This window comes from Equus asinus, chromosome 4 (genome assembly GCF_041296235.1).
Source record: "Equus asinus isolate D_3611 breed Donkey chromosome 4, EquAss-T2T_v2, whole genome shotgun sequence".
Classification (NCBI taxonomy): Eukaryota; Metazoa; Chordata; class Mammalia; order Perissodactyla; family Equidae; genus Equus; species Equus asinus.
In genome coordinates this window covers 125,939,586-125,965,575 of record NC_091793.1, presented here as the reverse complement: position 1 = coordinate 125,965,575, position 25,990 = coordinate 125,939,586, and the positions used below count along the sequence as shown (strand labels likewise).

Genomic DNA, 25,990 nt, shown 5'->3' with positions numbered 1-25,990 from the left:
AGTGGTTACACAATTGTAACATATTCCTTTGCACTCTTGTATAAAGTCTCCACCAGCACTAGGCTTGGGGAGGACACTGCTTTGGGAGCTATCCCTGGTGTTCTTCATTGCTTCACCCACTTCAGCCTTGGTTGTGCTTTTTGGCTCTGCACTCAGCCAGGAGACAAACCCATTGAGTTCAGTTATATCATCTCTCTCTTGAAAATAAAGTTTTATTGGACACAGTCATGTCCACTTGTTAAAATATTGTCTGTGACTGGTTTTGCACTACAGTCTAAGAGTTGAGTAGTTGTGATAGAGATTGTATGTCATGAAAAGCCTAAAAATATTTACCATCTGGCCCTTTTCAGAAGAAGTTTGCTGCTCTTGGTTTAGGAGGTGGGAAGGGAGAAATGGAGGTTGTCCATGAAGACTGGAAACAGATAATATTATTTTATTTTTACAAACTGAAGATATCATTCAATTGGGAAGTATCACTACAAAAGAGAAGTCTTCTTGTTGCCCTGGTAAATTTTTTCCTCATATTATCAAAATGACATCTCAAAATTAAAAAATTAATTAAACTTTCAGATTTCAATTTGAGAGACTAGGCAATAAGGAATAACTTCATAAAGGTAAAAAAACCCCACATTTTAATGACAATTGTGCAAAATAAGCCATAAAGTAGACTCTCAAGCCCTACCCACATAAAAATCAGCTTATACAAAACACTGTATTTTTAGGGGCCAGCCCCATGGAGAAGTGGGTAAGTTCGTGCTTTCTGCTTCTTTGGCCCAGGGTTTGCTGGTTTGGATCCTGGGTATGGACCTAGCACTGCTCATCAAGCCATGCTGAGGCAGCGTCCCACACAGCAGAACCAGAAGGGCCTACAACTAGAATATACAACTATGTACTGGGGGACTTTGGGGAGAAGAAGAAAAAAGAAAAAAAAAAAAGAAGATTGGCAATAGATATTAGCTCAGGTGCCAATCTATAAAACAAAAACCAGAAAACACTATAAAGCACCTGGCCTTAATACATACTTTATGCCAGTTATGTTCCCAAGAGATATTCTAGCTACTTATACCAAGCTCTTTACTAAATTCTCCTTACTATATATAAAAAAGTAGTTACTTAGCTATACTTAGGAACCACCTGGGGTGCTTTAGAAAATAGTGAAACCTAGTCCTGCCCCAGAAATTCTGATGTAATTTGTCTGTGGTGTCACCTAGGCATCATGTTTTAAAAATTGTTGCGAAATACACATAACGAAGTTTTTATTAGGGTCATTGTGTACATTCACAGTGTTGTGTAACCACCACTCTATTTCCAGAACGTTTTCGTCACCGCAAGAGGAAACCTTTTACCATTAAGTAGTCACTTCCTATCCCCCCATCACTACTAGTGTATAGAAATAAAACTGATTTTTGTGTGTTGATCTTGTATCCTGCAACTTTGCTGAATTTGTTTATTAGCTCTGGTAGTTTTTTGTTGTGTGTTCTTTAGGATTTTTTTTTTTTTTTAAAGATTTTATTTTTTCCTTTTTCTCCCCAAAGCCCCCCTGGTACATAGTTGTATATTCTTCGTTGTGGGTCCTTCTAGTTGTGGCATGTGGGACGCCGCCTCAGCGTGGTTTGATGAGCAGTGTCATGTCCGCGCCCAGGATTCGAACCAACGAAACACTGGGCCGCCTGCAGCGGAGCGCGCGAACTTAACCACTCGGCCATGGGGCCAGCCCCAAGGATTTTTTATATATCAGATCATGTCATCTGTGAATAGATATTTACTACTTCTTTTCCAATTTGGATGCCTTTTATTTCTTTTCCTTGCCTAATTGATCTGGCTAGAACTTCCAGTACAATGCTGAATAGCAGTGGTGAAAGTGGACATCCGTGTCTTATTTCTGATCTTAAGGGGAAAGTTTTCAATCTTTCACTATTGAGTATGATGTTAGCTGTGCGTTTTTCACAAGTGCCCTTTATCATGTTGAGGAAATTCTCTTCTATTCCTAGTGTGCAGAGTGTCTTAATCATGCAAGGATGTTGGATTTTGTCAAATGACTTTTCTGTGTTAATTGAGATGATTTTGTGGGATTTTCCCCTTCATTCTATTAATGTAGTATATTAAATTCATTGATTCTCATATTTTGAAGCACCCTCGTTCATTTCTAGGATAAATCTCACTTGATTATAGTGTATAATCCTTTCAATATGCTGTTGGATTTGATTTGCTAGTATTTTGTTGAGGATTTTTGTACCTATAGTTCATAAGGAATATTAGTCTATAGTTTCATTTTCTGTGTATCTTTGGCTTTGATATTAGGGTAATGCTGGCCTAATATAATGAGTTAGAAATTGTTCCCTCATCTGTTTTTTTGGGGAGATTGTGAAGGATTGGTGTTAATTCTTTAATATTTGGTAGAATTCACCAGTGAAACCATCTGGCCCTGGACTTTTCTTTGTTGGGAGGTTTGTGATTGCTGATTCAATCTCTTTACTCCTTATAAGTCTGTTGGAATGTTTTATTTCTTCTTCAATCAGTTTTAGTAATTCATGAGTTTCTAGGAATTTGTCCACTTCATCTAGGTTATCTAATTTATTTGCTTATAACTCTTCATACTATTCTCTTATAATCCTTTTTGTTTCTTTAAAACTGGTAGAAATGTCCCCACTTTCATTTCTGGTCTTAGTTATTTGTATCATCTCTCTCTTTTTCTTAGTTTACCTAAAAGTTTGTCAATAAAACATTTTTTGATCTTTTCAAAGAATCAACTTTTGGTTTCATTGATTCTATTTTTCTATTTTTCTTATCTCCACTCTAATCTTTATTATTTCCTTTTTTGTCAATTAGCTTTGAGTTTAGTTTGCTCTTCTTTTTCTAGTTCCTTAAGGTGTAAAGTTAGGTTATTGATTTGAGATCTTTCTTTTTGGGCATCAGGGTTTTAAAAGCTTCCCAGGTGATTCTAAAATTGAAAGACTAGTTTAAAAATCCTCTTGTGTTTGGAAACTAGCTAGGCCTGGCTTACTGGTTCTTTCCTTCTGCACATTGGAAACATCTGAAGATAGTTTTGAATTTGAATTAGAGTGTCATTATGAATTTATGATGTGTTTTATTTTTTTAAAATATATTTTGTCACTAACCTGGTAGCAGTGAGTACTCTTGGCACCCAGATGTTGCTTCTAAATTCCATTTTCCACTAAAAGGAAACAAAGCTCCTTGTAGAAATGGCTGATTTTACTGGTCTGATAACACAGATGTACAAGACATTTTATCATACCAGAAAGCAAGAGAGCTATCAAAGACTCCTGGAGTTGAGTCAAACGGACTCAGGAACCAACTTGAAGAGGGTCTCACTGAGTTGAGACATTTTGAGTATTAAAAAGAATAATAATTGCAATGGATTGAAACATATATGTTATGCTTGAAGCTATGAATTCATAATGATACAAAGTCACTGGTCATCTTTGGAGGGCACTAGGAAATGAAGTTATTACTTCAAAAAACTTACTTAAAAAAAGAAATTAAGAATCAGGCATTTATTCTGCCTTTCCTATATGAATTGTACCTTGGGATAACCAAGTAGTTGAGAGAGGGAACTTTCTCTTCATATAAGTATTCTAAACAGTAGGTAAAGAGTTACTGAGAGAATTATAATGTCACCATTTTACAACCCGTACTGAGTTAACGCATTGTTAATGGCTGCTAACATCACAAAGGAACACCCAGACATTATGTGCCTCCTGTGAAGTCTCTAAATTAATTTTGAAGAAAATAGTATAAAAACTGACTGTGATCAAGTTTCTAGATCGCTTACCAATTTTCAAAAAATACAAGGGATAGAGAAAGATGATGACATTACAAGGATATGATTGGCAAAATCAGACTGAGGAACAATCTGTAAGGCAAACAACCTGATTTCCTTAGTAAATAAATTGCAAGGAAATTTAAAAAAGAGGAATGGTGGACCCGGGGCTTAAATGAATCTTAAGACGTGTCAACCAATTACAACACATGGACTTTAGTTTTTCCTGATTCAAACAACTATAAAAATATTATGAGTCGATCAAGGGTAAAATGGTGGAGTTGGGGTTTTTCTAGGAGAGGAGCTTATATCCAATAATAATAGTTTTATAAAACCAATAGTACAATGATCAATAGATATTTCATGGTGGAATATAAACTTCAGAGTATTTTTAAATTTGGTTAAACTATTGTTGCTTGAGAATCAGACTATGTACTGACCAAGGTGAAAAAATTAAATCGAATGGTAGGAGAATATTGCTTAGATTTTTCAGCCTAAGCAAAGTTCTGTAAGAAAAAGATTAACTCAGATAAAATTTAGCTCAACTGAAAGCTGAGAGGGAAAGATGGAAAAGCTGGATTCCTTACTCCAATTGGTTAGTGAGACAGGAGGGTCAGAAAGGCAGAAGATGAATATGTGGCAAGATTAGATTGGGTCAGACAACAAGGGTAGTATCACAGGTCTCTCTCAAGCCCGTTCCTTTAAAAATGTTAGAGGTAAACCAGCTGGCTAAAATCAGATTATGGGTGATACCTCCTTATTAAAAACCACTGCAGTATTTCATCATAGTTAGGAATCATTTTCACATCTCTGGTGTTGGGATATGTCTTACAGTCAATGGCATCTGGTAATTGATGGCGCCTTAATTCACCGTCAATTGTCATTGTTTCCATAGGCTGGGTCCTGGTTGTTATTTCTACTGACATGACTTAATACCTACACACCCTTGATATTTTAGTCAACAGGCCATTTAGGGATGTTTCTCATTCAGTGACAAGGAAGTTTTTGTAATTAGTCAAGTCCCTTAAAAGTTACGTCTTTAACAATTTTTGTTGTTGTTCAGAACTTTTAAGTAAACTTGAGGCTTATCTGACACACATCTTAGGCCCTGCATTTCTCAGGAAGCCCCCATGCTTGCAAACTTCTCTCTCGTTTCTATATGCTTGATTTATGCTTAATCTGAGTTGCTTGACCTGAGTGAGGTTTGGACCTAATTCCTTTGGTTCTAGTTCTGCATTCTGGGAATATCTACCTTGTTCATTGTTCCCCATTGCCACATCTGAGATGGGCATTTGGGAGACTGCCCTTTAAGGGTGCTGTATATTTTCAGAAGTTCATTTCATGTTGGTATACATTCATTTAGGGACCCAGGGATTAACTACTGGTTGAACTATCATAGCTTCTTATTGAGCAGGCTTGAAGTTACTTTGAATGAATTCCATAAAAATGGAAGTCTTTTAGTCGGTTTGCTCTTGGTCATTTCCATGGTAAAGGAGTATGACACACTGAAGATGAATCGTCACATGTATAGTAATATTTCATAAATCTGTTATCTTGTTACTACTGCTATGTAACAAATTACCCCAAAACTTAGTGGTATAAAACAAACACAGTTTTTATTCACAATTTTGTGGGTCAGAAATTCAGGAAAGACTTGGCTGCACAGTTCTCACTTGGTGTCTCGCATGCAGCTGTAATCTTATGTTGGCTGGGCTGCAGTTTTCCAAATGCTTGACTCGACTGGACATCCAGAATGGTTGGCAATTGATGCTGACTGTTAGCTGCAAGCTTAGCTGGGGTTATCAACCAGAGCACCCAAATCTAGCCTCTTCAACATGGTTATCTCAGGGTAGCTGGAATTTTTACGTGGTGGCTGACAACCCTTAGAGAGAATGTCTCCAGAGAACCAAGCAGAAGCTTAATGGCCTTTTATGATATAGTGTCAAAAGTCATCAAAGTAGTCACAGTTCCATGTCAAAGTAATCACGGTTCTGGTCTATCGCGTGATCTTGGAAGTCATTACCCTCATCCTCACAACAAGAAAATGCTGAACCAACTGAAAATCAACAACTCTTATTAGATCCATCAAAGAATTGAGATCACAGGGAGTAACACCAGTAACACCAGCCCTGCTCCCAAAACTGGAGACAGGCAGATAGAATCACAGCTTATCCGAGCAGATGCCCAAGGGCAGAAGTTGCCACTGCTGGAGTCAGTGCTGGGGAAAGAAAACTTAAACTGTAATTGACGAATTACTGAAGGCTCAGCGTGAACAAGGCTGAGTTGAAAACTCCAAGGGACCCAGTCTCAGGAGTACCCCCACAGTTTTATGTGTTTACCTCCAGGAACCCTACCAGGTTCTCACAGTGAAGATGGGAGAAAAATTCCCCCATGCTTTCAGCAAGAGGACTGAAAAAGTAGCCAGTTTGAAATATGCCCAGACTATTCTATTCTTCTTAAAAAGGGCTGCCTTTGACAGCTATTTTACCAGAGTCTAACTGACAGTGGGCAAGGGAAATACCCAACTCTACCCTCTCTAGCCTTCTTGTCTCACCTAAGGGGGAAAAATCTGAGAAGCATTTGTGAAAGTCACAGCCTTGGGGACTAGATTCACTGAAAGACTGAGACCTAATCATAGGACTGTAGAACACTTCCCCTTCCCCACTCTTTACCACCACATCAGTAGGGCTCCTGTATAATAACAGTGAAATACAAGTGAATACAAGTGAAAAAATTGCATGGCTGAGACCTTATGTAAGAAAAATTATGAGATAAAGAGGGGCATTACATAATGATAAAGAGCTCACTTCTCCAGGAAGACAACAATCCTTAATGTGTATGCGCCTAACAACAGAGACTCAAGATACGTGAGGCTGGGGGCCGGCCCCATGGCCGAGGGGTTGAGTTCATGCGCTCTGCTTCAGTGGTCTGGGGTTTCACTGGTTTGGATCCTGGGTGCGGACATGGCACCGCTCATCAGGCCATGCTGGGGTGGTGTCCCACATGCCACAACTAGAAGGACCCACAACTAAAACTATACAACTATGTGCCAGGGGGCTTTGGGGAGAAAAAGCAGGAAAAAAAAAAAAAGAAGATTGGCAACAGATGTTAGCTCAGGTGCCAATCTTTAAAAAAAAAGAAATGTGAGGCAAAAACTGACAGAACTGCAAAGAGAAATAGATGAATCCATTGTTAGAGTTGAAGACTTCAAAGCAGTCACAAGCCTGCCCAGTTTCAAGTGAAGGGGACATGGACTCACCTCTCAACAGGGGAAGCAGTTGGGGCTGGCCCAGGTGGCTCAACGGTTAAGTTCTCACGTTCTGCTTCTCGGAGGCCTGGGGTTCGCTGATTCAGATCCCGGGTGCCAACATGGCACCGCTTGGCAAAAGCCATGCTATGGTAGGCATCCCACGTATAAAGTAGAGGAAGATGGACATGAATGTTAGCTCAGGGCCAGTCTTCCTCAATAAAGAGAGGAGGATTGGCAGTAGTTAGCTCAGGGCTAATCTTCCTCAAAAAAAAAAAAAAAAACCCAAAAAAACCAGGGGAAGTGGTACCATCACATTGTAGAAGTGACTAGGATGGGAGACGTTGTAGCCATCTTTGGAAAATACAGTGTCTGAATCTACATCGTCACAGAGGAGGTCTTATTTTTTTCCAGAAGTTTTCCTCCCCATTATGGAATGTTCTGGTCTCACCAGCCTGTATGTTCCTGTTGAGGTTACTTTTTGTCAAGGCAATATACAGGTGTTGAGATTGTGTTATCAGAGCCTCTGCCAGCACTATAGCTGCCCCTCTGCTCTAGTCACTGCTGCTCTGTTGATGTTTTCTTGTCTCTCCATCCAATAGAGAAGAGTCTTCTGTTTTTTTAGAAATCCCCGACAGCATTATATGAGCTTGTAGCAATGCAATCTTTTCATTTCACTACACAAGCACTTTTGAAGGCTCAGTAGGTGTGCTGTTAAGAACAGCTTGAAACGGTACTGGGAACCACTGTTCTCCTGACTCTCTGGCCCTAAAATCTTTATGGGTCCTGGAGATCTTTTCTCTCAGGTGCGGCAGAATTTCCTGTCAGTCTGGCTTTCTTTGTTCCGCACCCCTTCTTTTGAATCATTCCATTATGTGAGTATCTATATCTCAATATCCATTTGTAGATAGGAAGAAATTCCTTTCCTATGGGACTTAAGGGTTCCGTGCACATTGGGATATTTCTGGGCAATCAATATGTTCCCTGGACAGGAGATAGCGAGGTGGGTACAGTTCAGGGGTGAGGAATACACCTGACTACACTTACGCTTTAGCTCATGTTTTACTTGTTTGAGAGCAACTTCAAATCAAATCTGTCAATGCCAGTTAAGAACATTGAAGACCGCATTGTGCAGAGTGTGGGTAAAAGATTAATGAAATCCTTTCTTATTCTACATAGGAATGTGACCTTAGTTAACGTTCCATCTCTGTTCTGTTAGAAACCAGATAAAGATAGAATGTCAACTGTGTTACAGGCAATATTGCCTTTGGTAAAATGACCCCTGATTGATAAATTGCATCTAGATGGGGAGGAGCTATAAAACTCCTGCCTCAGAGAGATTCCTCCAAGGCACAGATAATTGGGGAGGACATCTGAACCAGGGAGCCAATCAGATTCTCCCACGTAGGAATGTGGGATACAGAAGCTGAAACTGAAGGCCACAAGAATTTGGATTCTAAAGTTGCAAGTTATGTTTCTTAAGGTGAGGTTATTTGTGAGTAGAAGAGAGATCAGGGAAGAATATCCTAATTCAGTAGGTCTGTGATGGACCATGTTTGTATATTGAAGTGAAGAATATTAATACTTTAGAAACATCACAAGAGGGGCTGGCCCTGTGGCCGAGTAAACTTTGCATGCTCCGCTTCAGTGGCCCAGGGTTTTGCTGGTTTGATTCCTGGGCGTAGACCTACACACCGCTCATCAAACCATGCTGTGGCAGCGTCCCACATACAAAATAGAGGAAGATTGGCATGGATGTTAGCTCAGGGCCAATCTTTCTCATTAAAAAATAAATTAAAAAAATAAAGTACAAACGCAAACGGTGTTTACTTGTAAAGTGCAAACAATGTTTACTTATAAAATATTGTTTTAGTGATCATTTTATTGTACAAAACAGAAATGTCCTCAATTAATGTCCTTAATTGAAAAGGGGTTAGGGACAAGGAGTTCGGGAAATCTTATGGAATCAAATTGTAGGAAGTATAGCTGGGCTTGATGGAGACTTGGAACAGGAAAGCCCGAAGGAATAGGTTTTCTGTCTTTGTAACAGCATGGCCAGTCGCTACAGAAATGTAGGTTTAGCAATATGTATTTTTAAAGATTGGCACCTGAGCTAACATCTGTTGCTAATCTTTTTTTTTTTCTTTTTTTCCCCAAAGCCCCCCAGTACATAGTTGTATATTCTAGTTGTAGGTCCTTCTGGTTGTGCTATGTGGGATGCCGCCTCACTGCGCCCAGGATCCGAGCCAGCAAAACCCTGGGCTGCTGAAGCAGAGCGTGTGAACTTAACCACTTGGCCATGGGGCTGGCCCCCCAGTTTAGCAATATTTGAATCAGTATAATTTATGGAAAAAGTCTTTTAAAGGAACAAAGAGATACTTTTATATTGTTAAAAGATACATTCCATTAAGAAGATATGAATCTTGAACCTTTTTTGATTTAATAAAATACCTTCAAACTACGAAAAAAAGACTGATAGAAATTAAAGGTGAAATTGGCCATCACAAATCAACTTATTGAATGGACAAAGTAAACATATGTCAATGACACAATTAGCCATATTGGTCTAATTTACATACATAGCCACAGACATCATACTTTTTCCCCCAAGCACATACTGTAATAGTCACAAAAACAGACTATCATTTAGATCATAAAGACTATTTAAACAAATTCCCAAAAGCATACATCATGCAGGCCCTATTTACTGACCACAGTTCAATAAAATTAGAAATTAAAAACAAAATAATTTCCAAGAGAACAATAAAGGAAACAAAACCAAATTATCCATTTGGAAATTAAACATTTTTTTCCCCAAATAACTGAAGTTAAAATATAATCAAAATAAAACATAGCACTATTAGAAATAAAGGATGAGAGCACTAACTTACCAGAACTGCAAAGAAAGCAATATTCAGAGGAAAATTTATATCGTTAAATGGCATTTATTAGAAGCAAAAAGACTGAAAATTAATTAAGCTTTTATCTAAAGAGGCTAGAACAAGAATAACAAGATAAACCCACTTTAGAGTTCTTTCCATTATATTCCGCCAATGCTTTTTATTAATGGAAGGGAATATCATTCCTTTGTTTTTGTTGATCCTTAGTTTTTAATCCTAATATTTGGATAGATCTTTATGTTGCTTTTCTATCATACAGGGAAAGCTCTGCCTATGAGTTTTACTTATCTACAAAATATAAGAATTAAAGACAAGACTATAATATCTAACGTTACTGTGTCATGTAGCTAAGGAGTGGCTGTTAAGGGGCGGAAGGCTCTCGAGTGGAAAGATTCTAAGGCATTGTTAGGTCCCAGGAACTGCTTTGAAAGCTGGAGGAGAATAAAGGGAAACCATTGCTACCTTGCATGTTCCTGTAAAGAGCTGTTTTTTAGTGAGCAGGAACATCTGTGCATATTATGTTAAGAGAATGTCTTCGTTTACAAGATGATTTTTTACTATATTTCTTTGAGAATTTCTGTTTTTTCTCGAGAAGGCTGTGTGTGTTTCTCCCATGGTTTCACACATGTGAAGATTGAGGAACTGTTATTTGAACGTCACTCTGGGGATCGTTTATTCTTGGTGCTCTGTGACTTCATTTTTAAGAACAAATCAATATGGCACCCAATAATATATGACCCACAATAAGCTTTCTATTTTATTTTTAAATTTTTATATCAACCATTTTGAGCAAATAGACCCAATGCCGGAGTTTTTAGTTTTACCTGGACATCTAAGTGTCGCCTTGCAGTTGTCCCAGTCCTTCATTCCTTCACTTGACACTGCCCCTCCCCAGCACACACTGTATTACACTCTGCTGTGAAAGGGGCCTATGAGCCTAAATTTCTTCTTTCTTAAAATTCTTCGCCTTCCCTACAGTGCACACCTATCCTATCAGAACAGAAGATTAAAATATTAGGAAGAAGGTTTCACGTCTCCTTGGACCCAGTCATCATCCTTTTTAATATTTATTTGTTAATTTTTTCCCCTGGAGATTTGGCCATGATTTACTGGTTGATTTTGATTTCAGGCCATTGTAATCTCAGATTACTTACTCAGGGTGAGGGATTGGAGGATCTGAGCTGCTAGATTATTCTCAGTTTGGGAAATAGATTATTTTCATATAAACTTGTAGACATTCATGTGGCAGAGGGATTATATCCACAAAGGGAAAAAAATGCATGATATGTTGAACAATGACTCCCCGTGATCTGTAGGCTGAAATCTATGCTGCTTTGCCTGGCAGTAAAGGACTTCCACAAATTGTCCTGACTTGTCTTTCTAATGTATCTTCTTTTTCTCACCTCTATGAACTTCACTGTCGGTGAAGTCCCCCTGGCATTCCACGGAGATTCTAGACGTGTACCTTTATTTAATGTTACTTCTACCTGAAATGCCCTCTTGTTTTCATTCTGCATATCTAAATCCTTTCCAAGAGCCCCCAAACTCCTCAGTTCTCTTTCACGAACATTCTCACGTATCTTCCTACTTTCCGCTCAGAGCACTTAAAGTTTTCTTTACCACTCATTGCCATCTAATTATATAATACCTCATGAGTTATCTCACAAAAATCCTGGTTTTTTCTGTGTTTTGGTGTTAAGAGATGTATGCTCTTTGAGGGCAAGATAATATGTTGTTCTTGTAGATATCGTGCAATACTTCCTGCATTGTGGGTTCATAGTTGCTATTTATTGGTTTATGATTTATTAATATGTAAAGTATCTGAGGACAGATCCTATGACCCCAAAGCTTTTAATAGTATTTGCATACCAGAGGTCCAAGCTGATGATGATGACTTCAGAACTATGTATGAAAATTATTTAAAAACAGAAATTATGACTGCAAAAATACAGATATACCACGTGGTGGCAGCAAAGGTACATCATTATTTTTTGCAGGTTTTGTATTATACTTCAGTCTACCAGAAATTATAATTATTCTACTGGCACATTGAAATATATTTTAAATGTCTAATAAGTAATCCTGGTGGAATATTATGGAGTGGGTATTTCTTAATATAAAGAAATTTAAAAAGATCTTTGCATCTTTAATTGTCTTTATTTACAAAAGCATCTTTTTAAATTCTAGAACTCCTCCATATCATTTTGGAATCAGATTCCTCTTCCCTCTGTCTTACCCCCTCTCTAGTATAAAAGTTTCATGAGCATTAGGAGCCGTTCTTTGACATTTGGGTTTTGAGACTGGTGTCGTTGGTGGCTCACAACGTTTCATGCTGTGTACAATGTGCACCTATACAAACTCCAGCTGTTGATGGCACATGTAGTTCTCTTGCAGACAGTCTTCTTAGGCATGGTGCCCAAGTTTAATTTCATGTGTAAAGTCATACTTAAAGTATGTAAACTGAAACAGATGTTAGTACTCCGAGAATGCATTTGGTGCACGAAGGAACAGTTCCCTAGCCTCTTCCACCCCCACTTTATTTTGAAAGCCCTTTTGAATACAAAAGGGCCTCTGGAGACCCATCTAGTGTCTTTGACCCTATTAGTGTGTAGCAATTCGTTCCTGGGAAACAGTTGCCCCAAATAAATGTTAGATTCTGCTTTAAACTCCTTCCTTAATAACCATATGGCTTTCTTTCCTTCCCTATAAGCTTTGTTTAACTAGTCTTTAATTAGGAAGCTATTTACTCTAATAATACAAGTTTTCTTAAAACTAAACTAGATCTTACTGATATCTTTTAAATAATAACTTTGAACTTTTGTTTTCCAAAAGACGAACAGTAATAAAGGCATATGTTTTTACAAAACCTATGTACCACTGCTGATTTATTCTCACTGCTGTGGTGCCAAATGTGAAAGTTCTATATTTGAAAGTCTTCCAGTATTTGGATTATGTTGGTGACAGTTTATAGAGTTCTAACCACATAATTAGTGCTTCCAGTAATTTTCAGAAAAAAAGATGAGTTATTAGAAGTAACGTCTAGCTACTTTCTTTTCTGTCTTCTTTCTTTCTTCTCTCCCTCTTTCTTTTTCTTTTTTCAAAGTACTTGTTAAGGGCCTACCTCAGGTACTCCCCTAGGCTCAAAAAGGATTAAGACACATCCTGGTCTTAAGGAATATTAAATATAATTTAAGAAAGAAGCACAAATTAAAAATCTCTGGCAGCACAGAAGAGCCAACCCATAATTCTGGGGAACTGAAGAGGACTTGGTAAAGGCGATAATATGGAGCTAGGTGTTGAATGATGGAGGGGAGTTCTCTGAGTGGTGGAGTTTCTCTAGGCAGCGGAATGGAAAGAGCACTAGTGTGATGGGTTTGTGGAACATGAAGGACTCTAGTATGGTTTTCTTACAGACACATGGGAGGAGGAATAGATGAGAATAGAAAGAAAGGGTAACACTAGATTTAGTCATGCCTAAGAGTTTGGAAATATAAATGAAAAATCTTTCTTTAATTAAAAATTAGTGGTTATAGTTTTAAAGTTTTGATACATGTTTTGATTTATGATAAAACTTTGATTTATGTTACATCAAGGTGATAATAGATGACCTTTTTTCTACATAGTAAAATTTTAGATATCATAATAGATGATGCTCTTAAAGTTAGTGAATTACCTTCTACATCAGTAAAATACAGCCGTTGACTAAAAATGTAGGCAATTGCATGTAATATTCACATAATTTTTGCTTTGTTACATAAACATAAAAAATCCTCTTTGAATATATTTATATTTAATCATTTAAGTCCACAGATATTTAGCTTCTAGATTAAGAAGCAAAGCTTTAGTGAAAAATGTATGTTATGCATTTTTGTAATTATAATATAGATGTATAATTATAATGCTGAATTGGTAATTGGTAATTTGGCCTTTATTAATGGCCAGCTTACTGTAACTGGATATTAAATGTAACAGAAATAATTTAATTATCTAGATAGTATTTTCTTCACAAAGTAAAACCAAGCTCAAAGTGTATGTGGAGAAACTTAGGTTCAAAAAATAAATTTCGTGTTATTTTGTCTAGCTTTTAGACACTGATGGAAGTGTTTCAGTAGCTCTCTGTTTTTTAGATACATAATACTGTTTTATGAAAATAAATTTTCCTACTTCTGGTTTTAGTATTTGTTTTATTCTCAAATCATACATCTTTTGGTCTTGACACTACGATCTCAGTTACATGGAAATACATGGTGTTATTTGTTGGGACACGTGGATGTTTTTAAAAATATTGTTGGAAGTTTGGCCTGGGAGTATTTGATACATCATTCTTCTATTAGGTCAGAAGAAAACATACTTCTAAATTAAGAGGGAAGCTTTCATATTGCTCTCTTCTATTTGATGCCTTACATTGAACTCCCTCTTTATTTTTTTAGCCTAAATTGTAAATCTAAAACAAACAGATTCTTAGTGCTCTACTTGCCATTTTAAAGTTTCCATCAAACTGTAGTTAGGGAGTGGATAGAAAACTATTATGACATTCTTTAGGTTTTCTAGTCTGCTTGAGTGATTTCATAAATAAACAGTAAAGCTTTAGTAACTTCATTTATGAAAGCCACTTGAAAAAATAATTGGCTAATAATTTTGTCACAAGTAAATTCAATCTTATAAAGAGGTTATAAAGACTGTATTTTTATTTTTTACATTAAGATAATTCTATTTTTAGGAGGAAGTGAATGGTTGTTAAGGAATTAAGTGGTAGTTTTAATCTGAATTTTTGCAATTACTTTGCACCTCACCTCCTAGTTAGGAGTAGACTCTAACTCTCATTTCTAGGACTTCTCAGAGAAAATATTAAGGAGAAACTAAAGATAATTTTCTTGTTTCATTAACTCGTTACACAATACTGTAGAACAATGCTAACTGAGCAATTAAACTTGTATTTCTGGCTGACTAGGATGCATATGTCCTAGCATTGAGTTGATTTATAAAAATCAATAAAATGTAAGGATATTTCTGTAATTCTGTGAGCAGAATCTGTCCTGTGCATTTTGTGAGTGTAATTTTCTGCTGAAACAAATACCAATGACTTTCAGAAAGAAGTGTATCACTAAACAAGAGTAAATGCCATGAAGTGAAAATTTTATAAACAAAACTTCAAATAAGGGAATGTATTTGTGCTGATTTTCAGGTAAATGACTACGGTAGTCGTAAAAATTAAACTTGTAAAGTACTCAGACCATGGACACCTTCAGTTATTTCACTTTCCTTTGATTGTTTCCAGGCTGGGTTTCTACAACCAAAGTCAAGAGGACCAGTTGAATAAATAATCCAGTTAATTACATCAAGACACCTGATAGATTCACAAATATTCCTGGATAACTCAGGGTAATGTGGTTAAATGATTATGTCATGATTTACCTGGAGTGCCTTTCATCACTACATGCCACTGTGGTTTAGGTCTACATGAGATTGAGGGAATAGTAGAGATGGTGACTGTCTCTTGTATGGCTTCTATCTGGTGTTTAGAAAGATAATCTAGAATAAAGCTGGTGGTAAAAAGATAAATTAGTATATATAAATCATGATTTTGTAGTATTTTTTTTTTTCTGAGGAAGATTTGCCCTGAGCTACCATCCGTTGCCAATCTTCCTCTTTTTGCTTGAGGAAGATTGGCCCTGAGCTAACATCCAGGCCTGCCTTCCACTTTTTTTTATGTGGGTTAGCACCATGGCATGGCTGCTGATCAGTGGGGTAGGTCTGTGCCTGGGACCCAAACCCAGGCCACCAAAGCAGAGCACACCAAACTTAACCACTAGGCTTTGGGGCCAGTGACTGTAATTTTTGTCATATTCCAATATGTTTATTTATTTAAAACATTCTTATTTATTTATATTTTTGAGATATAATTGACATACAGTCACCGCTTGATATGGGGGTGGGGGATTCCAGGATCCGCATGGATACCAAAATCTGCAGATACTCAAGCCCCATGTATAAAATAGCGTACTATTTGCATATAACCTATGCACATCCTCCTATATATTTTAAGTCATCTCTAGATTACTTATAATACCTAACACAATGTAAATGTTATGTAAATAGTTGTTATACTGTATTGTTTGGGGAATAATGACATAGAAAAAAGGTCTGTACATGCTCAGTACAGATGCATGCATCGTGAGCCTTTTGATGCGTGGTTGGTTGAATCTGCAGATGGGGAACTTGTGGATACGGAGGACTGCCTCCGCCTGTATAACATTGTGTAGGTTTAAGATATACATGTTGATTTGATGCAGTTATATGATATTCCACTTTAAAGAATAACTATTAAAGGTCACCATAGTCACTGAGTTTTATTCTCTGGGTTGCTTCCCTTTTTACGATTTATATCCTATGGTCTTCAGACCAGTATTAAGTATTAATACTCATGGAATTTTTTTTAACGAACAGCTTTATTGAGGTTTAACTGACAAAAACTGTATATATTTAAGGTGCATAATTTGATGTTTTGATAGTCACGTGTGTTTTTAAGAGTCTGATTTGAATGTAGTATACCAACTCTATTTACATAATAGTGCTGTCTATGCCCTTTCTTTCAACATCACACCATCTGAGAAGCAAAAAGCAAAAGTGTGCATATGTTCAGGCACTATAGTTTATAGTACAATGGGCAGGATATTAAGGTCTGTGAGACTGAATTAACTTACCATTAGCTTCAGCTTCACCTATAGCCTCTTATTTCAGGTAACTTAGTATTATTTTTACTCAGATTTGTATTCACTTACCTTTATCCTTTACTTCGAAAGAAGAATGGCCATCTGACTTGAAAGGGTCCCATGTGCTAAATAATTGGCTAAATAATACAGCACAGTTTTTTACAACACGAGACATTAGAGTGGGTTTCATCTTGATCTGTAAATCAAGCACACGAATCTAGGTCAAGGGTAGCCAGGCAAATAGAACCAGTCAACCCAATTTTGGTTTGAATAGCCTTAGGTAATGGCTTCTACTTCTCACCATCAAAAATACTGCATCCATCCTCAGTGAAAGATCATTAAACTGCCATCACAAGATCTGGAGTTTAAGTTGCTATTACTGGAAAGGCAACCTTAATATTTTTCTTTTCCCAGAAAATGAAAAACAGAAAAACTCTCATTTCCTGACTACATGTCAACTGTTACAAATGTCTTAAAGCAAAGAAAATGGAGCCTGCATTTGTTCAGAACAACAGTGCTAGTAAAAAAGTGTTGTCTTGCTGTAATATTCCTGCAAGCTAATTTATTTGTTGCTTTAGAAAGAAATTCTGTTTTCATTAAAATTATGTCTCTGGGTAGGTGATTCATAAACAGAGGACCTGGAAATGGAATCAGTCTCTTGAGCCTATTTACATTCTTAATCATACACAGCTGCTGAGTTGATGGAAGATTTTGGATTTTTCAAAGGCAGAGTCTTATCGTTTGTGATTAAAATGTTCGATCATGGTCACATTAAAACAATGCCAAGTGAAATAATCGTAGAAAACTAAGTTTTGAGGAAGGTAGATATCACTTTCAATGCGTGGTGAACCTCTTTTAGGTATTTTGAACTCAGCTTTTAGCACATTTTAAAAACTTTTCCTTTGATACAGAACAGCTGTGGCTATGTTTTGAGTGATATAAACATTCTCCTCCACCCCCTCCTTATTCTTACACTTTCCAGGCTCAAGGCAAAGGATTTAAAAACTTTGCGTTTTCTTCGTATTATGCACTTCCTGCAACTATTTACCTTTTTAACTAGATAACACTTTATGAGAAAACTTTTACAGAGAGAGAGTTTAAACACCTACTTGAAGCAAATAACCCAAACATGGTTGAAAAACATTAACCATTTTCTTGAAAATTTAATACAATCTTAAAACATCTTCTTATAGTGTAGCCATTAACAAGTTTTCAAATGCGTTTCCTTCTTGGACAGAACTTGGCCAACACAGACAGTATAAATTAGTACATAATCAGTAGATATTTGCGTTGAAGCAGGCAAGCCAATTAGAATTCTTTTCTTTGAGTTTATAGGAAGCGATCCTTCCAGTTTCTTCAACCACTGTAATTTACAGCTCCATCTTTCTTGCTTTTGTGATGATTTGTCTATGGGCTTTTTGTCTGAACAGTGTTAGGATCTTGGATCATCACTGATGAATTTCCCACACCTTAGAAGCTGTATTAACAAATTAATACTGTTTCCTGGCATCTTGTCTTTGAATAACATCATGTGCAAGTAGCTTTTAATATATAAGTAATCTAGTCTAAACCAATTTTCAAACAATTTTCCTGGTCTTAGGGTTAGAGGTCAGAGCTGGGTCAATCATGTTTAGCTACAGAACTTTTTCCTATAGAAATTTTCTTCTAAGACCTCAGGAAGCTCCTTTTTTGGTAGAGTTTGGGAGAGGGAAGAACTTGATTTTAGACTAAGGAGAAGTACAAGGATAAGATTATAATTTGTGGCAGGAAATATGCACTATAAAACTAACTTTTAGATTTTACCAATATATATATATATTTTTTTGCTTATTTCTGCCCTATAAATATCACTTATATAGGCAGCAATTCAATTTTTTTTTAAAGATTTTATTTTTTCCTTTTTCTCCCCAAAGCATCCCAGTACATAGCTGTATATTTTTAATTGGGGGTCCTGCTAGTTGTGGCATGTGGGATGCCACCTCAGCATGGCTTGATGAGTGGTGCCATGTCTGTGCCCAGGATCTGAACCAGCGAAACCCTGGGCTGCCGAAGCAGAGTGCACAAACTTAACCACTCGGCCATGTGGCCGGCCCCTATGCTTTTTTTTTTTTGTGAGAAAGATTTACCCTAAGCTAACTTCTGCTGCCGATCTACCTCTTTTTATATGAGAGCCACCACCACAGCATGGCCACTAACAGACAAATGGTATAGGTCTGTGCCCAGGAACCCAACCTGGGCCGCCAAAGCGGAATGCGCCAAACTTAAGCACTAGGCCACTGGAGCTGGCCCCACAATATCTGCTTTTTGATGGTCTTGGATGTTTCTGAACATAGTCAACTTTTAGTAGTGTCTGAGAAGGTATTATTTCAGAGATGGAGTCTACCACCTCTTCGTTTTACTTGAGAAATATATTGGTACCAAAAAATACAATACTTTAGAAGAAATATATCTTAAATAGTATGAATTCTTGATTTTTAGAAGTATAGCATAAAAATTAAAATGAGATTGAAATAAAAATTGCCAATTTGCAACACATTATTGATGATGGATTTTCTGTTACTTTGAACTTATTATTCATTTATTAAAAGATTTAATGTTAGGATTTGTAAATGTGAAAATTAATTATTGTTTGTGAATATACTTTGATTTTAGCTGAAGTATGTTGTGTACATATTTTCCTTTAATCATTCTATGAAGTGGTTGCAAATACTCCAGGAAAAACTAAGCTATTCATACTCATTGCTTTGAAAAGAAGTAAGAATTTCAAATCATGCAACAGATAATTCATTAGTCCAAAAAATAGTTCCTACAGGATAACAAATGTTGACTAAGTTTTGGCAGTGGCTTTAGAAGTTGTCAGAAGAACCTTGAGACAACAGAGATTTTTGACTGAAATGTGTTATGATTCTATATTGGGTTCGTGCTTATAGATACCCATCTGATCCTACGTGCATTTTCCACTGTGAGTGTGAAATAAGTTGTGTGCAAGAGTTTGTCTTTTTTGATTTACCACAGTATTATGTTACATGCCTCTGCTTTGTATTTTTCTCTTAGTTCTTTTAGACCTGTATTGCCTGCGTGCCTCCCCAGTAGCCAACATGTAGAATGTTCTGTAGAGTGCAATAATCTTAAGCAAGTTCTGTGACACTCAACTCTGTTAAATTGCAAATGGATATCCTATGTCATTTTTTTGTGTTTCTTTTTATCATTCAGTTAATCCTAATATTTTCCAGTTAGTAATAATTATATTGATAATAATGGCTAATACTTATAGAGAACCTCTTATATGCCAGCAAAGTACTTTCGCTAGATTATCTGATTGATTTCTCACAGCTACCCTATAAAGTAGATATAGTTAGTATTTTATAGGTGAGAAAACTGGGGCACACAAATATTAAATAATTCATCCAAAATCATGTAAGTAGCAGTTGGCAGAATCAATATTTGTATCCAGACAGTCTATTTTCAGAGCCCTTATTCAGCCTCTCTTAGGAAAAAATTAGAAGAATGTAAATATTTGGTAATGAAATTAGTGTGAATCACCTAAGTCTTATGCACAAAACATAAACAAGAAAAACAAGTGCAGTTGACTTAAAATAAATTAAAATATTTTTTAAAAAGGTAGAACACCCAAGTCCCACATTTGTTTTCTTAGAATTCCTTTTGAATAGAAAAGGCAATACATGCTCATAAATGAAAAACCAGACATCTAACAAAAGAAAAGTGTAAAGAATGCCCATAGTCCATCTGAGACACACTATTAATTATTAACAGAAATACTACATCTCTTTAGATACCTTATATGTATAGATTTTGCATATTACTGAATTTTTACAAAAATAGAACCTTACCACGTATGTATTATAATTTGCAATGTTTTCTCAAACAGTTCATTACATCAAAACACCTGCCAGACTCATAAGTATACTTGGATAACTCAGGATAATGTGGTTAATTGAATGTGTTAATATTTACCTGGAGTGCTCTTCATTACTACCTGCCACCGTGGTTCTGTTCTACATGAGGTCAAGGGAATAGTACAGATGGTGATTATATCTTGTATGGCAGATAATTAGACAGATTTTTATTTCTTCTATACCTCTACTAATTAATTAGGTTGTTTCAACTTTATACTAACATAGCAAAAAGCAGGATTAATTTACCAAAATATATATATACATACTTTTATATATTTATGTAAAAGTAAAAGCTAGAATACCTCCAAACATCTGAAAAAGTAGAAAATATTATAAGATACCTAAAGTGTTAATTATAGCAAAGTTATAAATATTCCAAAAAACACCCCCACTATTTGGGGATATTTATTTTAGACCAAAGAGTTGTTTTGCCCAAATTATTGTGTCTACTAATTTGCTTTCAGTCTTGCTTTTGAAGTTGTATACTACTCTTATGGAGCTTGTATCAATTAGACATAATTGTGGACAAGGAGGAAGAAATGGATTATATTATCCTTGGGACAATGGTTCTTAACCTTGACTTCATACTGGTATTACCCGGAAAGCTTTAAAAATACTAATGCCAGAGATTCTGATTTAATTATTCTGGGCTATATCCTGGGCAACATGTTTTTAAAATCTTCTTAGATACTGATAATATTAAATATTTGTGAAATTGTGGAACAAATGAAAATCTCATACGTTGCAAGTGGGCAGGTAAAATGGTACAACTGCTTTGGAATACAGTTTGTTTCTTATAAAGATCTACATACAGTTCTTACATGATTCAGCAATTCCACTTGTAGGTATTTATTTAGAGAATTGAAAATGGATGGCCACACAAAGACTTGTGCAAGAATATTCTTGGCAGCTTTATTCACCATCAGCAAATAGTCATAGTAGCCCAAGTGTCCTTCAGTAGGAGAATGGTTAAACACATTGTAGTACATTCGTACAATGGAATTCTACTCAGCAATAGAAAAGATGAACTACTCAAGCATTCAGCAACATGAGTGATGGTAGGCAGGATCCTAGATGGCTCCCAAGATTTTTGCCCCTGTGTGTGTACACATTTCTGTATAATTCCCTTGAGTGTGGGTGGAACCTGTGAGTATGATGAGATATCATTCATGTGATTCTTATGTTACATGGCAAAAGAGAGATCATTATGGGTGAACCTCACCTAAACAAATGAGTCCTTTAAAAGAAGAGAATTTTCTCTAGCCAGTTACAGGAAAAGAAATCAGAGAGACATGCTCCAGCTGACCTGGAAGAAAACAGACATTTGTGTTGTGAACTGCCTATGGGGGCCGTGTGGCAGGGAACCTGAGGTGGCCTGTAGGAGCTGAAAAGGATCTCCAGCCAACAACTAGCAGGAACAATAATGGCCTCAGTTCTACAATTACAAGAAAATGGATTCTGACAACAACTAGTGAGCTTAGAGCCCCAGATGAGAACTTGCAGCCCTAGCTGACAGCTTGATTTCAGCCAAGGAGACCCTGAGCAGAAAATCCAGCCATGCTACCTGGACTTCTGACCCATAGAAACTGTGAAATATAGACTTGTATTGTTTTAAGCTGCTAAATTTGTGGTAAGTTACACAGGAATAGAAAACTGATATATGGATGAATCCCACAGATGTTATGCTGAGCAAAAGAAGCTGGACAGAAAATAATATGAACTGTATGATTCCATTGATATGAAATTCTAAAGCAGTTCTAAATAAGGAAAGTTTCTGAGTAGGTGGAAGTATTCTGTCTTGTGGTAGGATGTGAATTACATGGTTGTGTCCACTTATCAGAATTCTACTTCTAAGATTTTTGCACTTCAATGTATGTAAATTTTACCTTAAAACTGTTAAGAATAATGATAATTGAGTGGGGATGGAGTGGGGAATGGCTGAAGAAATGGGTAAAACAAGAATGGCTAAATACTGATAATTAATGAAGTCACGTAATGGGTACACGAGGGTTAATGTACTATTATGATTACTTATATATGTTTGACATATTTTGTAGTAGTAAAAAAAAAAAAGTTTCTTATATGATTCTAATGCGGCCAAGTCTGAGAATCACTGATCTAAGTGGATTAGAGAAGAGCAAGTTGTGTTATGCAAAGCTTGGGCCTGGACACACTTTCTGGAGAATTAGAAAACAGTGTCCTAATATCAGAGGAATTCAGTTTATCAGGTCTCACCTCTCTCATCATCTCCAAGTATACTGATGAAGAGATTGAGACCCGTGGGGCTAAGTGTCTAAGTTCAAACAGTACTCGTAATGGTGGAACTAGGGCTAAAACTGGGAAAAGATAAACCTTGTCTCTTGATATGCCCTGGAGATTCCCCGGTGGCTCTTTCTCTCTTTTCTCTTTTGGTGGCTTGGCAAAAACTTGGCTCAGCAGAAGGAGCATGCCTGTTCAATGTGAGAACAAGGTCTCTCACTGATACCTGCTGTATTGCTAATACCTTATCTGAGCTCCAGAGGTTCCCCTTTTCTTCAAACATTTCTTCAGCCAGGAAACTCCCATTGTTACAGAGTCCACCTGAAGTTTATCTTGCCCCTGTACCACTTGACAATGATACAAGGGCAGGGTTCCTTTCTTGGGTACTTCACATGATGAATCTAGCTGTGCCCACCCCAGGTACTCTACTCTGTGGGATTATGAGCACTTTGGGTATCATGTATAATCTGCTGTTTTCACCTTGTAAGTTTTCTTTTCAATAAACCTTACTTTATGCTTATGCCATGTGTTTCTAGGGCTGTTTTTCTGTTTCCCTTGAACAATAGTTGTTGACCATGAAGGGAAACACACTACTCATTCCAGTGTTAATGATATTTTTTGTAAGTGGTGGGATAGTTCAACTGGAAATATCTGCTTTTTTGGCTGTGTCAAGTCACTATCAGACCTGTAATTGGTAGCTCTTGGCTCTGCCGGCCACCATAACCCCAGAGTACTTAAGCCCAATAACTCAGAATTCCCAAAACAATGGATGTGCTAAGAAAGAAAAAACTAGGGGAGATAACTTGGAAAGATGTCAACATTTCCGAATGTCCTAGATGCTGGAGCATTTTTGTGGGATCGTGGATTTTCTTTTCCTTCTCTTTTTTTCAGATTGCATTCTTGATATGGACATTCTGAGCTACCTGAGCCTAGTATGGATGCACCAATGGTGTGGCTATAAATGTTTTTTAAGATTGAAAATTTAAGTGCCATAGTATAGAAGGAAGAGAGTAGCCAAAAGCCAATGGATTAAAAAATGAAATTAAAAAGAAAGTTTGCATTAACGCCAATGGTTGACCAAGTTATTTAAAACTAATTCTTCTGTTGAGAGTGATTATAAAATCTGGATAAAACATTAAGAAGAAAAGAGCATCTATATGAAGGCATCAGATAGCTACCAAGTATTTTTAAGCCAAGATCTAAAGGAAGAGGGAAACTAACAAAAATGAGGCCAGCATTTGGGGAGGGGATATTTTCTCCCTCAAGGAAACTGAAAATTTCAAAAGTGAAAGCAGTGTTTGGAAGACTGAGAAGCTGAGGAGAGCTTCCTTGAGTATTGTGGAGATGAAAGTATAGAAATTGGAACTGAGGATTTGTCAGGGAGGTCGGCTTCTGGTCAATAGCCTATCTTTTCAGTTGGGACCCTCAAGGCTTCATCCCAGAGGAAGGATAAATCAGAAATAGACTAGCCGTGGAGGCCAGCAACTGAAGGTCAGTTTCAAATTACTTGATTGGATTAGGCAAACTTTAAATTTGCCTGCTGGTGACTGGATTAAAGCAAACTTTGCTTGATTGGATTAAAGCAGACTTTTCTTAGTGCAATGCTTGACAAAAGCAAAAGTAAATTCTCTGGAAGGAGATAATACCACCCAGATCCTCAAATTACCTTTACAATTTTTTAAAATCTGCAATGTCTGTCACCCAATAAAAACCTAATCCATTCATACAGAAAGAAAAGAATTCACCCAAACCAAACATCATAGAAATACATGCTCAGGAGGTCCAGGTGCTGGTGTTACCCAACACAGACTTTAAAATAACTATGATTAATAGTCAAGGAGGAAGAATTTTGGCAGCAAACTATTGACTGTAAAAAAAAAAAATCAAAAGAAATGATAGAATACAAAATGAATATCTGAAATTAAGAACTTAATGAATAGCTTAACAGCGTATTTGTTACAGCTAAAGAGAGAATTAGCAGTTTGGTAGAGAATAAGAAAGTGTTCAGGCAGAAACACAGAAACAAAAAAATAAAAAATGTAGGAAAGAATACCAGAGAAGTATAAGACAAAGTGCAAAGGTCTGACGTATGTGTAGTTAGAGTTCCAGAAGAAGAAAGAGAATGGGGCAGAAGCAATATTTTAGGAGATTATGGCTGAGAAATTTCCAAAACTGATTAAATAAGTCAAGCCATATATTCAAGAAGTGCTGTGGACTCTGAGCAGGATAAATATGAATAAAAAAACTAATTCCGGCAAATCATAGTAAAACTGAAAATCATAGCAAAAAAAAAATCATAAATTCAGAACAAGATATTTATTGTTGCCAAGTGAACCACAGTGTCTTACAGAGGACTTTTCGACAGAAACAGTGAAAGGCAGAAGATACTGGAATTATAACAGTGCAAAAAATATTATATATCATATATATTGGGCACAAAAATTCTATTCTACAAAATACATCCTTTAAAAAGGAGGGTAAAATAAAGATTTTAAATAAAATAAAGACTGAAAGAATTTATCCCCAGAAGATCTGTACTAAAAGAAATAGTAATGAAGTACTTTATGCAGAATGAAAATAATTCTACCTGGAAGCATGAAAATGAAAAGAGAAATGAAACTCTATGGAAAGAGTAAATATATGTCTACATCCAAATGGTTTGTATTGCATTAACCAATGCTAATAATACGCCCCTGCTTTTAAAACACATAACAAAACAGCAGAAAATATGAGAAAGGAGAAATGCAGTTCAATTATTTAAAGTTCTTACATTGTTTAAGAAATGGTAAAAACACTATTAGACTTAAAAAAATTAAGGAAAGGTAATTGTAGAGTAACTTTTAATAGTGAAAAAAATGTATAACTAAGTAGCTAATAGGAAGAAAATAAAATAATAAAAACTACATAATCCAAAATGCAAGAAAGAAAAGAAAACAAATACTAATATGAAAGACTTACCCCAAAAGAGATCAGTCATTGCACTAAATGCAAACAGATAAAATACACCAATTAAAAGGCAAAGATTGTCAGACTGGATACAAAAACAAATCCCAACTATGCTCTGCTCTGACCCTCACAGGTTAAATATAAGCATACAGAAATATTGAATGAAAAAGGATTAAAGAAGATATATCCTGCAAATAGCAACCAAAAGAAAATTGGTGTAACTTAAC

At 36.4% G+C, this 25,990-nt stretch overlaps 1 protein-coding gene across 1 annotated transcript in view; it reads left to right on the top strand.

Moving 5' to 3' along the window:
* Positions 1–25,990, top strand: part of COL5A2 (collagen type V alpha 2 chain) — a 402,020-nt gene that overhangs the window by 6,124 nt on the left and 369,906 nt on the right. Inside the window, exon 2 of the mRNA XM_070508233.1 lies at positions 15,207–15,310. The gene's annotated coding sequence lies outside the window, so the exon portion shown is untranslated. The remainder of the gene's footprint in view (positions 1–15,206; positions 15,311–25,990) is intronic.